Source organism: Martes martes, assembly GCF_963455335.1.
Source record: "Martes martes genome assembly, chromosome: 1".
NCBI classification, from domain to species: Eukaryota; Metazoa; Chordata; class Mammalia; order Carnivora; family Mustelidae; genus Martes; species Martes martes.
Genome location: NC_137888.1, coordinates 122131147 through 122146930, shown reverse-complemented (window position 1 = coordinate 122146930; position 15784 = coordinate 122131147). Strand labels below are relative to the sequence as shown.

The 15784-nt window shown below is 48.3% G+C and overlaps 1 protein-coding gene across 7 annotated transcripts in view; it reads right to left on the bottom strand.

Annotated features, from left to right (window-relative positions):
- NMNAT3 (nicotinamide nucleotide adenylyltransferase 3) overlaps positions 1 to 8195 on the bottom strand; it is a 116279-nt gene extending 108084 nt beyond the window's left edge. For 4 of the 7 annotated variants that reach the window (XM_080802281.1, XM_080802279.1, XM_080802280.1 and 1 more), the window contains exon 1: positions 7895 to 8153. The gene's annotated coding sequence lies outside the window, so the exon portion shown is untranslated. Of the gene's footprint in view, positions 1 to 7894 lie in introns of all 7 variants that reach the window. The other 3 variants (XM_080802275.1, XM_080802278.1, XM_080802277.1) reach the window with 3 other exon arrangements.
- Positions 8196 to 15784: the final 7589 nt, after the last annotated feature.

The window sequence follows — 15784 nt, the reverse complement described above, 5'->3', positions numbered from 1 at the left end:
GCACAGGGTCTTGGGGTCGTGACCTAAGCTGAAGGCAGATACTTAACCAACTGAGCCACCCAAGCACCCCCAGGCCTCACAATTTCAAGGCAAGCCAGCTTGACTTCCATGTGCTCGTCAGCCTCCCTTAGCCCTGATGCTTCACTGGGGAAATGGAAGCTACCAGAAAGCCCAGAGAATTAACTCCACGTAAAAAGCAATGCTCAACCAGTGATGGACAGCAATGGTGGCTGTATATTCAGTCCCTACTCCCCATGAGAGGCTAACTCTGGGATGGGTGCTCTCCACTGGCTGCCAGAGTTTAAGCTCTAGTGGTCCACACTGCTGCCCGGCTCAAACGATGTGCTTGTCTGGCTTGTTTCCCTATTTTCTGCTAGTGCTTCATGGGATCTCCTCCCAGGTAAATCACCAGACTCAAACTCTTGTCTCAAATAAAAACCCCTGTTATGATGTCCCAGTGTATGAGTACTGCTGCCTTAGGACACACCACTGGTCATGCACTAGGCCCTTGCCAGCGCCAGGCAGAGAGGACACATGGGTTTAGGGCCAACCCAGAGACAGCTGGTATTAAGAATACAAAACCCAATCCCAGAGGTACTGGAGGACCGAGGCCTGAGCAGGACAGCAGGGCTGCCCCAGACAACTGCTGACTTAGTGGGTAGGTGGGTGGGTGTGAGTGAGTGAGAGTGTGTGTGTGTGTGTGTTGAGGGCAGAGGATGCTGAAGCTTTACCAACAAGGGTCTCAAAGACTGTAAACCCAAATCCCCTGTCCCCACCCTCCCAGTGAGGCAGAAGGATGAGGGAGGCTCACAGAAGGGCAGAAGCTGCAAGGCAGGGAGGAGCTGTAGACTTCTCCACCTGAACGCACCCCCCACCCCCACCCCCATGCCGCCCCCTGGCGTCTGATTCTCTGAGCCAGAGTGAGCACATCTGCCAGCCACTCAGCTCGTGGACGCAGAGCATGTCCTTTGCCCAGAGACACGGAGGCAGGGAGCCAACCCCAGCGTTAGAAATTATTGATTGACAAATTTAATCAGGAGAAGGCCATAAATGTAGTGCCCTTAAACCTGCCAACAACGTAAAGGTCATTATTTAACTTGGCTTGTTTTAGGAGTTTTGTTTTTTTTTAACGGAGAGTCAAAATACGATACAGAAAGTTAGAAATGTGAAAAAAAGTTATCTCTAGTTCCCCCGTTCTAGGGAAATTCTTGTTACCTTTGAGGTGTCCCTTGCAGACTATTTTCCTGAATCTGTACTTAATAGAATAGCATTCTGTTTGCTGAGCATGTAATGCCTTCCCAAGCTGCTAATCTCCATAGTTTTAAGTACTGCATAATATTCCATCAACCTAATTTTCTGGAGCTTGACTATACTCTGTGTTACATATTCAGGTCACTTGTAAGTTTTTACCATTATAAATAATGATGGATCTTTATACAGTGGCTTTTTTCACTTTTCAAATTATTTTTTAAGACAGAATCCCAGAAGCCAAAGGACTGGTAGCATTCCAGGGACCCCCGAAAATGGCAGCCTTCCCACTTGTATGTCCGCAGTTCTCTGATGACTCATAAAATATAAAGTGGGTACAACACTGGCCTCCATCTTCATACATACACACACACACACACACACACAAAGACAAGACTGATCAACAGCATTATAGAAATCACATAGAAAAGGACCAGATGGGAGAAATAAAAAGCAAGGCAGTCTTTGATACTAACCATAGGGTCTGTGCAATAAACACCTATTTCTGATCTTTCAAAATGAAAGTGGCTAATAATTTCGAGTTAGACTCCTCCACACTAATTCATGTAACAAGCATTCTGCCCTAATGACCACCTGCTCAGAGAGAGACTTCTAGCCTTTGAAAACCTGCTCCTTACCCAGCCTGCTGTGACTCCCTTCCTGACACTGCCATTCATGCTCTTCCACAGGCCACTTACTAGGCCCAAACCTGCGTTAGTCCCCTCACTTGTTTTCATCATTCTTTTCACTCCTCAATTGCAAAAGGCTTTTCAGTGAGCACACTGGCTGACAGCAGAGTTGCTGATGGCTGCCGCAAGGATGGAATTAGGTTGAACTGCACTGGTCAGCCTTGCTCCACACTCCCTCCTCTGTCAAACACTGACCGGGGGAAGGACCAGAATCAAGGCACTAAACCCTTTGTGTGTGCCTTCAACAATGTTCACTCTGCTGCTGCAAGTCTCTGGGAGGAGTTGGAACTGCCCTGACAGGTCCCTCGCATAGGAAGAAGCCAGGGAAGGGGGAAAGATGGGTGGGGTGGGGGGAGCAGGAAGACTGGTTCTAATTTAAAACCATCTTAGGAGGTCGGTAGACTGATGGACACATTTACTCCCCAGAACCTTTTTTCCTAAGTACCTACCACTTAACGTGTATTTCCAAGGGGAAGGAGTACCATCACCGTGCGTCAGCCTTATGGGAGGGAGATTTCCAGAGCCCCTTCTTTCCTCCATGGCTCAGGGCCACATGGTGACAGTCACGTGAGAGCTGTGCCCTGAGAACCCAGCAGTCACACCCAACCCACCAAAAACTGGCCTTCTCAATTTCTGCCCAGCAATGCTACTCTCCTTCCTTTGCTTCGGGGAAGATGGTAGCTCATCTCTTGTAATAGGGTCCACATTTGAGACTGGGGAGGGGGACGACGAAGACATATTTTGTTGTCCGCTCTGGCCAGATAAAATAACTCTCTGGCAATATTCAGTCCTGAGGAAAGAATGGTTCCTGGAGCTGTTTGGATCATGTCTTATTTAAAACCCGTCTTTCTGTGTTATTTTCTTCTGGCTCTCATTGGAACTGCATGCGCTTGAAGGCAGGCATGGGGTCCCTCTGGAGGACTGTGCTGGGCCAGTGGGCTCTGCAGGAGTCCGGGGCCCTGCGGGCTGCCCTGCCACAGGTGCTGGCAGCCAGGCAGCCCCACCCTCCTGGACGAGAGCCATCGGCTTGCACTTCTCTCCTCCCAGACGGCAGGTCCCTAGCTCCAACGTGAGAAAATCTATGCTGGAACCTCACTCAGCCCGTGTGCACAAGGCTATCAGAGAAGGAGAAAACAGGCTTTCAGACGGAGCCAGTCACTCAGAAGGAAGCAAACGCCAGAGCCCACCCTCTAGATTTACCCTCAGTGACCAGACATCTATTCACTGCCACTACCCAGCAGATGTGTGAGGCTGAGGATGGGAGCACCCAATGAGACAACTTCCAAAGAGGGGCTCTGCAAACTTCAAAGGGTTAAGTAAACTGAACATTAGCATTCCTCTCCCATTCCGAGGCTAAAGCACAACAGCGTTTTAAAGTACGCATTCTTACAAGATGACCTGGGCAGCATAAACCCCAGTTTACCAGAATTTATAGAAAAATGCCATCCACCGGTCTTCAAAGGTATATAAATAAATGAGTATAAGCCTCAACCAACATTTATGGACGTACTTTACACGGATACTGAATAGATTTCTGCAACGGTCCCACCTTTTCACATTTTCATGGCATGCCGGGCTCTCCTTCCTGACAGTTAACCCAGTTCATACCATGACAGCGTGTGTGCTGATGTGCTTAACTCTGCCTTTCTTAAAAACCTGTCTCATGATGCCTGTGGGCCCCCTGAGGGCTGAGACGGTGTCGCTTTGACTCAGCATTCTAATCCCCACGACCCTGCCTGAAGAATTTATAAGAGAAAGAAAGGAAAGGGAGGCAGGCAGGGAGGGAGGGAGGACAAGGAGCCAGGCCCGGTGCTGGGGACCAGGAACGCTCAGTCTAAAAGCTGTGGAAGTGCTCACAGCCCAGCAAAGGGCAAGTCGGGGTCAGCTGGAGAAGGGCGTGCCTGGCAGCAGTGCCCACTGTGACTGTGAGAAGGCAAAACCAATTCAAAAAAGCTTCCCTGCAATAGGGCTGTGTCTCTGCAGCTGCTCGAGGAACTCTGGCTTTAGGGGCAGTTCTGGTCAGGGGCAGTGATGGCAGAGAGGCATGGAGATGCAGATCAGACCTATGAGGGAAAGGAGGCCAGCCCCAGAGATGGCACTCCTAGGGAGATAGAAGAGACAGCCCTCACTTCCAGAAAATGCCACTTTCACCCAAAAACCCATCATGGAGAACCTTCGATTTGCCCATCATACTAGCAATAGAACGAATGCCCTTCTATTCCTACTTCCCAGATTGGGGCTGTGGGTCTGTGTGTAGGTAAGGGAGACAACGATGAGGGGGCCATCAGCCCCCCCATGGCTGGTTAAACACCACTATGCCCAAGTGCGTGACTGAACCAGTGGGGTAGCAGCCGCCATCCCGTGGCCTGCCCTGCAAGATGGGATCCGTCTGTCTTCACCAGGGAACCGTGATAAACGAGCAAAGACAGACACTGGTCAGAACCAGTCACTTTATTTAAGAGCTTCGACAGCCCAAAGTGGTTTTACATAGAGGCACGGAAGATTTATCTCGATGATAAAATACCTGAACTTGAAAGGCACATAAATTATCATTTTGCAGGGTTTTTTCCTTTTAAGATTTCACATAGTCAAGTGCTTTAAGTAATGAATGAAATGCACATAAAGTTGACTTAATTTCACAAGAGTTGTCTGGTTCCTGTCTCCAGAGAGTCTTTGCTTCCAGAAGGGGCTGAGTTCAGAAGCAACGCCACCCCTCTGTGTCTTCGGCCTTCTGTTTCCACATCACAGTGGAGATCATTTGGAGGGCTGATAAATATGGTAATAACAACAGCAACTATTATACTGCTGAGCACTCACCCCACCGGGAGTCTGAGCACCAGGACAGCACCTCCTACAGGAGCATTCCCACCGTAATACTCCTCACAGCCCTGGGAGTTCACAATACTGAGAGAGGACTTCATCCCCTTCCCTTTCCACCTCAAGCTTCCTAATTAAGTTCTTCTCCCCAGCACTGTCTCTTAACTAGGCAAGAGACCCTGCAGGAAAGCATCCCCAGTGGGAACTGAAAACTACCCCCTCAAACCAGAACAGCTGCCCTGAGCCAGCAAGGCCCCCAGGACTGACCCGAAGGCACCGATCGACCTGACCTTCACAGCCCACCTTCCTATACCCACTGACCTTTGTCCCACCTTTTCCTTACATAAACCTGGAAGTCGTTTTGGCACTTCGTCCACAACCTTTAAGATGTCAGTCTGCTGGCTCCCTGGTCCTAACCTCACTGAAATAAATTCCTTTCCTGTTTCACCACCACTGGTCCCTCTGCCTTTGGATTTTGCCAGCAGTGAGGGCCGAACCTGGTCTGTTTAGGAACCCCCCCACCCCACCCCCAGAGCCAGGTACTCCTGTATCCCTGCACTCCAGCTACCAACGATTTCCAGTTTCCAAATGCAAAAACTGGCCTTTGAGAGTTTCTATGATGCATGTGAGGTCACCCAAGCAATTTTGTCAGACTCCAAACCTGCAGGGTTCACCACAGCGCTGCAACATACTCGAAAATACTGGGCCAGGAGCAAGTACTTGAAAACACTTGCTTTTCTGCCTATATTCATACTCCTTTCTTTTAATCAGCACACTTTAACACAGAGAAGTCTGCCTGTGGGTTTGTATGCATCCATTCATCCATCCATTCACATTCATTCTGGGCCCCATACTTTGCTGGATTAACCAGACTGCATTCCCCAGCTCCCACGCCAGCCTCAGGAAATCACCACACCCCTCTCAAGGTTGGAGGCAGCACCGGGCAGGGGCAGCCCCTCACAGGGGACCCACACGGAGCTGTGGGTTAGAGACACAACGTGAACAAGACAACCTTAGATCTTTTTCACCCTGGTCCTCACCCCCTCCCTTACCCCTTAGCTTTTGCTTCTCAGGCCAGTCTTCAAGACCTCCCAACTCCTGCGGCTCCCGGAGGCCTTTTATCATGCAGAACATTCCTCTCTCTGGTGCCTCCTGAAGCTTTCCAGTAAAACCAGTGCTACAGATAACCCAGCTCCTCAGCTAATCACCGAGCACAGACCCTCAAAGCCACCCCCTCACACCCACCTCCCCCTGCCTGGTTTCACCAACTTTTACCCAAAATAAGGAATAACAACAACAGCATCAGCAGTAGCAACTTCCTACATGTTAGGCATTGATGTATTTTAGGTGCACTAGCTCATTAAATCCTGTAATAATCCTCTGACCTAGGCATTATTATTACTCCTATTTTAGTTCATTTAGGAGAAGAGGGAGAGAGTACTTCAGGGCCAACTATATGCCAGGCACTGGGAAGCGTGCACAGAGGATAAGTGACCTGCCCAGGGTCCATCACAGAGCTGGGAAGTAAGGAATAAGAATCTGGACCCAGGTCTGCAACAGCCTGGCCTACAGTCTCCCCCGCCCCCCCTTCCCTTCTCCGTGGCAGGCACCGCCATGGTCTGCAAGGGAGAACAGAGTGGCTGCAAAAGACAGCCCTCTCTCCCTCTTTCTCCACATCCTTCTGTTAACATCTGTCCTGTTTTTATTACCACTACCCACAAACAGTGCCAGCCTCCTCTCTTAACTGTGTTCGCCCACTCTCTGGGCCTCCCAGTCAGTTTTCATGCAGCAAATCCCAAAGCTTACAGCAACCGTGTAAACAAAGCCAAAGAAGGAATTGGGAAATTTCAAGCCAATAAAATACACGAAGAGGCTGACAGGTGATCCCTGCAGTGCCAAACCCCCTCCTAAATCCCTGGGATTTCAAGATCTGGAGGTCCTCAGCTAGGGACCAGAGGGTTACTGCATCTGGGGAGCGTTTTCCCCAGCTGTTGGGGATGATGCCACCAATGAAAGTGAGCAAGTAACTGATGGAGTGGGAGCCTTACGTTCTGGAGCCATAGGAAACTGGCTGTAACAGGTGAGGCTTTCTGGGAAATGAGCACCTGAGGGGGGTGAGGCGGAGTAGGAAGGCACTCCCAGTAACACCAGAGAGTCAGAAGCCCACAGGCTGAAACTCCTGAGTTCGATTTCTCTCTGATCTCTCGAGGCCAGTCAGAAGTGCTAGTTAAGTGTTTCCAGTACCCCATTTTAGAGAACGGGCGGTTGGAGAGATCCTTCTCAGACAAGGTAAGAGGACTCCAGGAGGTGGAAAGTGAGTTTGCGCAGAGGCAGGCACTCTCTTCAGACCCCAGATCAACGTCCTGCTCCAACCAGAAACCTGTTTTCACCTGTAATTCATTGACTGACCCCTGGAACACCGCTAAGTCATGTAAATTCAACACCTCAATCGTCAATGGGTAGGCGCGTTCCTATTTTAGGGAGCGGAAAGTTCGGGAACTGGCTTCCCCCCAGCTCTCTGCAGCCAGGCCCCACAGTCCTTCCTTTCCTCAAACAAGCCACCTTCTCTCCTAACAAAATGTGTTTGCTCTGTTGTCCTCCACTCTGGAACGGCGGGGCTCAGGCTGAAGTTGGCGCTCCCGCATCCTTCAGAGATGGGGGCCGCCGGTTATACGCTCGCCCGGCGCCTGCACGCTCTTACCGCTGTTCCACCGTTTACACTATGTCTGTAGATGATGTCCCAGCTGTGGGTCTTTCCCCCTAGACTATGAGCTTCAGCGTGGCGAGCACCACGTGCGCTCGCCCACCTCCGTATGCCCAGCACTTCGCCGAGTGGCAGGCACTTGGTGGCACACGATGCGTATCTGGGGACACGTCTTTGTATCTGCAGGCTGCCAGACTGGGGGAAGGTGGGATCCGAACTCCTGTCTGCCGGCCTCGGGTCGGAGCAGAAGGCGTACTGGGGCTTACTTAGGCTGACCCCGCTACGGGGAGAGCAGAAGGCGCGAGAGCCTGCAGGGGAGGCGTTCCGGCGTCCATCCTACCCAGGCCAGCTGCCGGGTTCCGCACCCCGCCGCCACCTGTCGCCCCCAGGTTTGGGCCGGCGCCCGCGAGGCCAAGGGCGAGCTGGAGGCGCTTACCTGCGCGTCCGGGGCTCCGCAGAGGCTCTCTTTCTGTGAGCCTTGGGGGACTGCCAGGGACTGGGGAATCCGCCGCACCGAACCCGGGCTTCAGGCCCGCGCGCAGCCCTGCTCCGGAGGACCGCAAAGGACTGCGCCTGCTCGGGCCGAGGAAGGCCCTCTGCGGCCGGGCTGCCCCGGGACAAGGCCGCCCTGGGACAAGGCCTCCCCGCCCCCACGCGCTGAGCGGGGCGGGCCCTACGGTGAACTTGACCCCGCGCTCCCCGGGAGCCCCGCTGTGGGCGGAGCCAGAGCAAAACTCCGCTCTGCGCCCCGCCCCCTCGGTGGGGGCGGTCCCTAAGGGCGACCGGGCCCTGCGCCCCGCCTTTTCGAAGCCCCGCCCGCCTTCCCACCCCCCAACCCCACCTCTGCTCTCACCCACTGGTTTTTTTGTGTTGTGTACCTCTTGGCTTGTAATTTTCCTGTTTTGTATTGCGTTTTATTTCTTATTTTTATTTCTCTACTTTTAAAAGATAGAATTAAAAGATATATCAAAGTAATGCATGAACACTCTGCAAAATAAAGTTATCTAAATGTTCTTATAATGAGAGCAACAAGCCCTTCTCCCTTGCTCCCCACACACAGCCGTTTGTATCAGTTCCTCCGTTTAGTTCTTCTGGTGGTCACCCCCTTGTCGCTAAAAAAATAAGCTTACATAGCGATTTCTTGATTTATCTATTGACTTTCTGCCATGTTAGATGAGGATTTACTCTCTTTCTGTGCCCCTGCTTCCCTTCTCTTGACAAATTTACACCTCTATTCTTAAGTCCTGCCATGGTGAGCTCTGAGACCTGGAGGCTTCAGTAGAGGAAGGTTTTCTGGGACCTGCAGCTAATACAATTGTGGGGGCAGGGAGAAAGGAAGGCTATGTTAGAAAGTCTACGGAATTAAAGCTTGCAAATGAACATGTATTTGGGATGAGAAAATCCTGAGACCTAGGGAATTCAGGTCTCTATCCCTTGATGATGAGGGAACAGAAAACAAGCTGAGGACAAAGCAGAAGGGGACACCCTGCAACCACCCCCCACCCTCCACTTGTAAGTGGGACCTCTGTGACATTCTTTCAGGAAGCTCCCAGCTATCTTAATGTTAATGCCTTGCCAGAGGGGAAAAAACACCTTATCTTGATAATAGCCAGGCCTTCTGTATCCTGAGGTATTTTTTAACAAGTGAAAATCCTTTTGAAACCTCCCTTTTCCTTATTTCCCCCAACTCCCCAGTCTTAACTCCATGCCTCAAGACCCTTATACAGCAGCTCTTTCTGCCCACGGGTCCTGTCCCCATGCTTTAATAAAACCACATTTTTTTGCACCAAAGACATTTCAAAAATTATTTCTTGGTCATCGGCTCCAGACCTCAGCCCTCCAAACTTCACCTATACTCCAAACCCCCCATCACTGAGACCTTCTTAGATAATTTACTTCTTGAATTTGCTTCTCCAGTGTGACTGGTCTTCCTCTGCCCATGCAGAATCCTCCACAACTCCCAACCCTCTCAGGGGTCATAGGGTGAAGGTCAAGATTCATCTGTTTCTGCCAATAGGATTTCTTAATGGAGTGAACTAGAGCGTGCGAAAAAAGGAGGCATCAAGGATGATGTCAAGGTTTTGTGATTGCTGCACAGCTTCTCCTAGCATCAGTGACAAGTTCTTAACCTTAGTAGGAAGAGTGTTTTATAAAGCTGGCTCTGGGCCTCTGTCCTGTCATCAGATCCTTACAGTGCTCCCATGAGGTTGGCTGGAGCTGCTCACTGTCCCCACTTCAGGAGGGTTTGTACTGATGATTCCTCTTGTATCAGTGCACACAGCTAGCCCCCAGTAAGTGCCCAGGTGAAAAGGCTTGGTCTCCCCCTTCACTCAGATGTAAGAAACGGAGACCCCACCCTGCCTGGCACCCCTTCTCTCTTCAGAGCTCAGCCGTTCCCCTTCCTCTGCTCTGCCTTCCTTCTCTTCTGTTCACTCTCCTCTTTCCCCTGCCCAGCTGCTGAGGGTAGAGGACTTGGGAGTAACACCCAACTGAGGGTGTGAAATGTGGCTCTGCAAGGTGACCTTGGGCAAAGTCACTTTACCAATTTGAGCCTGTTTCCTTCTCTGAAATTGGAGGTAACAATCTCTACCATATTCAATTTTAGGGGAGGATTAAGTGGCTTAATAGCCACGTATACAAGGATTTTTTCATTTTTAAAAACTTTGTTTCCCTAAATCACAAATTTTAAATATTAAAATTAAACTTATTGAATATGAAAATTAGTTGCTCTTCTCTCTTTTATTGCTTCTGGATTTTGTGTCACACTTAGGCCATTCATTTCCAATATAAGATTTTTTTTTTTTTAATTCAAGTATAATTACCTTTGGATGTTCTCTTATTTGTAACTCAGTTTGTCTCCTAGTAGAGCAGAGGGAGGCTCATGGGAAAGGTTAGGGACGTCTAAGAATCTGTGTAGCATGTTGGTACCATAGATTGGATTAAAATGAAAGACAAAATCAGGGTGCCTGGCTGGCTCAATTGGTGGAGTGTGTGACTCTTGATCTTGGGGTCTTGAATTTGAGCTCTAGTTGGGTGTAGAGATTATTAAAAAAAAAAAAAAAAATTCTAGGGCTAAGCCATGCTGAGTCAGTCTTGACCCTGGACACAAAGAGCAAGAGGGACACCGGACCGTGACTTCCCCGTACAAGGGACTCTTCTTTTCCTGGGACAGAGAAGACTAGTCTCCTCCAGACTAAGTCTGTCTTCTGGGCACAAAATGGTGTCCCCTAGTGGTAGGAGGTAAGAACCTCACACAATAGCCATGCTTACTCTAAGCTAAGTGGGGGAGGAGCTGAACTCTTCAGAGGATTTGGAGAGGCAATTAGCTCCTAATATTTTAGAAGGGGAATACATACCTAGATGAGAGTCAAGTCCTTTGCTTGAGGGCATGAAAGGCTACTGAATTATTGGTTTCCTGGGGTTACAACTTTTGGTAAATTCATTTCTCCCGAATCCTATGAACATGATGGCTAAGGAAGGAGGAGAATTTCACAGAGGGTGTCTCAGTTTGGATCCCTTGCAAGCAGATCCTGAGACGAAGATTCAAGGATGAGCGGTTTATTTGGGAGATACAGGAACACCAGGGGGAAAATGAAGGATGAAGAGTGGAGGGAAGAAAAGGCAGTCCAGTAAAGGATGCATTGTTAATCCAGCTACTAGATTGGAGCTTAATCCTGTGAGAAAACTCTAGAAGTTGTAAAGAACAGGCCTCAGAATTATTCTACCCAAGTAAAGGCTATAGGTGGGAGGTCTCTAAAGGGAAAAAAAAAAAACCAAAACTGGAATGGACAGATTATCTATTTTTGAACATTTTTCAAATTATTTCTAGGCATAAAAAAATGTGGTTACCCAGTGTGATCAAGCTGTAACACTGTCTTCTTCATTTTCCTCCTATCACCTAACAACAGTGTTAGGACAAAGTTTCGATAGGAGCATTTGGGGCAGTAATCAATGTGCCGATGGCTGAGAGTCAGTTTCTCAGGCCCAGAAGTGTGTCCTGAGGACATTCTGGAAAACCCGCTCTCACACAGATCGTGATGGGACTTCAGCTGGGTCAGCCTCTGCATTTGGATGAGCCCATAATCTTGACTTCTGAGCTCTCACAAGAAAGGGAACGCTTTGGCTGAATAAAAGTAACAGGTAAAAAAAAAAAAGAGAGAGAGAGAGACTGGTGGACTTTCAAAATGGCCAACGAGGGCAAACTTTTCACTGTAAGTACTTCAGAAGATGGGTGTTTTCTCACAAGCAGTGAGCAGATAATTTGCCAATGCCAAGTCTTTCTTATCCAGCCTCTCAAGCAGGCTTCCACAAGAAAGCTGTCACTTTGTCAAACCTGGCTTCATCAGCCATACTTGCTATTGAACTAAAGTGATCCTTTTAAAACATGAAACAGTTCCCAATATGCCCCTGGCTCAAAAGTCCTCTGAGGCTTCCACCACAATCAGGGTCAAATTCCAGGTCCTTCTCAATGGCCTCCAAGGGCCTTGTGAGATCTGCCCTGACAAACCCTTCCTGACATTGTCTTCTGACAATGACCACTGGGCATTCTTCGCCTCCGGTCTCCTTGGCTTTGCTGTTGTCCCTTGAACACACTGGGTCTGTTTGTATCACAGAGTTACTGCACCCCTGTTCTCACTGATTAAAATGCTACACTCCCCTGACTGGTTAGGGAACTTTCCCAATTCATCAACTTTCTAATAGACCACTAACTGAAAAACAAACACTCTCATACTGTCCCATACATAGCGCTTATTGTCTGTCATTGGAATAGATTTTTAGTTATTATTTGTGTAATAAATAAGTATAAAGTCCTAAAAGGGCTGACTCCATATATTTTGTTCCCTGATATATTCCCACACTTGGAACAAACAGTGCCTGATGCCCAATAGGTACTTAATAAATATTTGTTGAATGAATCAATCAATTGAATTGAGTGAACAAAAAATATAAACAAAATCAGTAAATATATAGTTCAAAAATATTCTAGAATGTGCCCTTTCCACAACTCCAGATAGGATTCCTCTCAGAGAATTGTTGGAGCAGAGTGAGAAAAAATAAAATAAAATGAAGTGGTTGAGATGCATTATACAATCAGAGTCATAATTAAAGGTGAGTATTGGAGTGAAGACCTTTGCTATTTTGTCTTTGACCCCATGTCTGTGTTAAATATTTAAGAAAAGGCTAGCTTGAAAGGCTACATACTCATTTAAAATTAGTAAGAAGGATAAAGAAGGAAAAACGTTCCCCAGTTTTAATAATTCAGAACGGTGTTCTGTGGCTTCTATTGGCATTTGAGGGCCCAAGATGGTAACTACTTACCTGAAGATGGAGGCCTTGATCAAATATTTAAGATCTCACTTATTTTCATTTTCTGCATATTTTTTTATTCCTGTGTCCCACTTCTTTTTACCCATTCTGCAGCTGCACAACTCACACACTAAAGCTAATAGAAATGTTTCATGGATTATTAAATGCGGCTAAGCAATGAGCTTTTGCTAGAACATAAGGCCAAACTGGGGCCACTTTGCGGTTCTAACAAACTAATTCTTCCTGGAAGGTACAGACTATGAATGTCCAGAGGCCTCTCCCCTGTATTCCAAAGTTTCTTAAGGCAGATGCTTGTCTGCTGCAAAGAGATTTTGAGGCGGAAAACAAAGACTCCCTAAAAACAGATTTTTGTAAGTGGTGCAGTAATCAGTCTTAGAATCAAGTTGAAGTCATAGAATAATAAGTGAACCCTTGAAATTATGGTGAGATAACACTAAATGGTACCAATTCAGCAATTAAACATTGTACTCTAGTGCCACCGGCAGTGGAGTGGGTTTTGGTTAGTGTCTGCCTAGGCTTAATTACCTAAAGAATGTTCCACCACCAGCACCCCAACGCTGTAAATTATCTTTCCTAATGGAGATTTTATATTCTGCCACTGTAGCCAACGCTCTGATTCAGGCTTTGATGTCTGTCTGGGCCCACTTGGTACAAAGAAGACCTCTGAAGGAGGTCAAAGTCATATAGTAGGTTGTTCACAATGGAAAGCACTTTAGGAATAATCCATCATTTCTCCATGAGGAGAGAGTACCCAGAGGGGTGAGGAGATTTTCTCGTGATCCCACACAGCTGGTCAGAGATGGGGCTGGAGTGTCAGTTAAGACTTTTTGTTGTTGTTCTAAGCTTATTGGGAAGGTTGGCCCTTCAGAACATACAGGAGGGTTGGGGACCCAGGCTTAGAAAGGGACAGGAAGAAAACAGTTCTGAGAAGTTTGAAAGTGAAAACTGTAGGAATTACCTCTGAGCAGAAACCACTGGGCTAGTCAGAATGCCACTGCAGGGATAGGGGATTAAATTCTGGCCACTTGATGGGTGGCTCAAAGTCCTGGGAGAGAACACCTGATGGGCCACGGTGAGGATGTGGTCCTCTAGCCATCCTGGGGATGGTGTCTGCAAACCCCTTGGACTCTGGATATTGAGAGGAGGTGCCTGACTTTACTCTCTCACTAAGACTCTCATAGTGGAGAAAGGCAAATCCCCAGAAAGAACCCTGAAGGTGCTTTTCGGAGGAATTCAGGGATGCCAGGGGCCAGGATACAGTGAAACCCCGGATGTAGTTTAGAGTGGTAAGCTCCTGTGTGGCTAGAGGTGGTCACGAGAAGCAAACAGAAGTCTGCTTGGGATCAACAGGAAGGAAGATTTTGCTTTCCAAACATAGGCGCTCCTCCTCCCTTTCTTTTTCCTTCTTCTGTCTTGGAATGTGGATATGTGCCTGGAGGCCAAGCATCCATCTTGAGTCTATGAGGTGACAAGCATGAATTCCAAAGTTACTTGCTAAGGATGGCTGGGTGGATACATAGAAGGAGTCTCATATATTAAATACACCACAGAGTTGCTGTACCTGCTCTGAATGGCCTACCTACAGACTTTTTACGTTGTAAGAAATTAAAAACTGGGGAGCCTGGGTGGCTCAGTCGGTTAAGCGGCTGCCTTTGGCTCAGGTCATGATCTCAGGGTCCTGGGATCGAACCCCAGTCACGAGGGACTCCCTGCTCTACAGAGAGTCTGCTTCTCCCTCTCCCTCTGCCCCTCTCCCCGTTTGTGCTCCCTAGTACACACGCACATTCTCTCTCTCAAATGAATAAGTAAAATCTCAAAAAAAAAAAAAAGGAAAGAAAGAAAATTAAAAACCAGGCCACTATACTTGGGTATCAGTAATGTGCACACTTGCATAGTCTGATACTGCAAATTGGTCTTAGAACTCTGGTCTCTCAGTTCCCTGTGCAGCACCATTCCTTTTCTGCCTTCAAGGACAGGATTCCAGCCTTCAAGCAGCTTATGGCTGAAGTGAGGTTAAATAATATTCTTAAGCAAGTGAAGAGAAAGAACGTGTGATATATAATACATTCTGAGCAGTAAGGAACAGATGATAATGGTAAAGACATTGTCTAAGGCCAGCCCTGCTGCCCAGGCCCTCACTCCATCCTCCCTCCCTGGGCTCTGACAGGACTACCATTCTCTTCTGCATCTTTCCCTGTGCCTCTCCTCTGTTCCTTCCTCTTAGCTTAAAAGGAGACTCAAGTCTTTCCCATCACCAACGGCCTCTCCAAGAGCCCATCTCTTGCCTTCTCTTCTTATCCAAACTTCTCAGAGGAGGGATCTGTCCACACCTCCTCTCTTCCCATTAAATCCTCAGCCCAGAGCATCTGGTTCTTGTCCCTGCCTCCACACTGAAACTGCCCTGCTGATTGCTAACTCTTGTGGGTAAATCTTCATCCTCGTTTGACTGGTCCCGTGTGCTGTCTTTGATAACACTGGCCACTGCCTTTGTCACCACTTCCCCTCCCTGGGCTCTGTGACCTCACATTCTCCTGGTTCTCTTCTTACCTCTTGGGAGTGTGCATACCGTCTTGCAGGACCTACCAATCAAGGCATCAGAGCACACCCTAGCTAATGGGAGGACACTGTACCTCCCTCTCCCTAGAAACTGAATCATGAGCAGAGAAACTCGTACTAAAAGTAGAGGTCTTCTTCCATTTTCATGGAGGTGCTCTTGTGGAATTGTCAAAGAGCTCCTGCCACCCCGGGTCCCAGAGCTGCCAAGTTCCTGTCTACCCCCTGCCTGGTTCTTCGGCTCCTCTGTGGCCCACCCACAAATCTTTTCTTTTACGTTAGCCAGAGTTTGTTTGGGTTGCTGGTGCCCTAAGAGGCCTGAGTGATACCTCGGCCTCTGCTCAGATCTTTAAACACAGTGTGCAGAGCAGACCATCGCCTGGTTTGTACCTGGTCCTCAGAAAGCTCACTCTTCAAGGCTCAAATCAGATATCCTCCTCCTCGA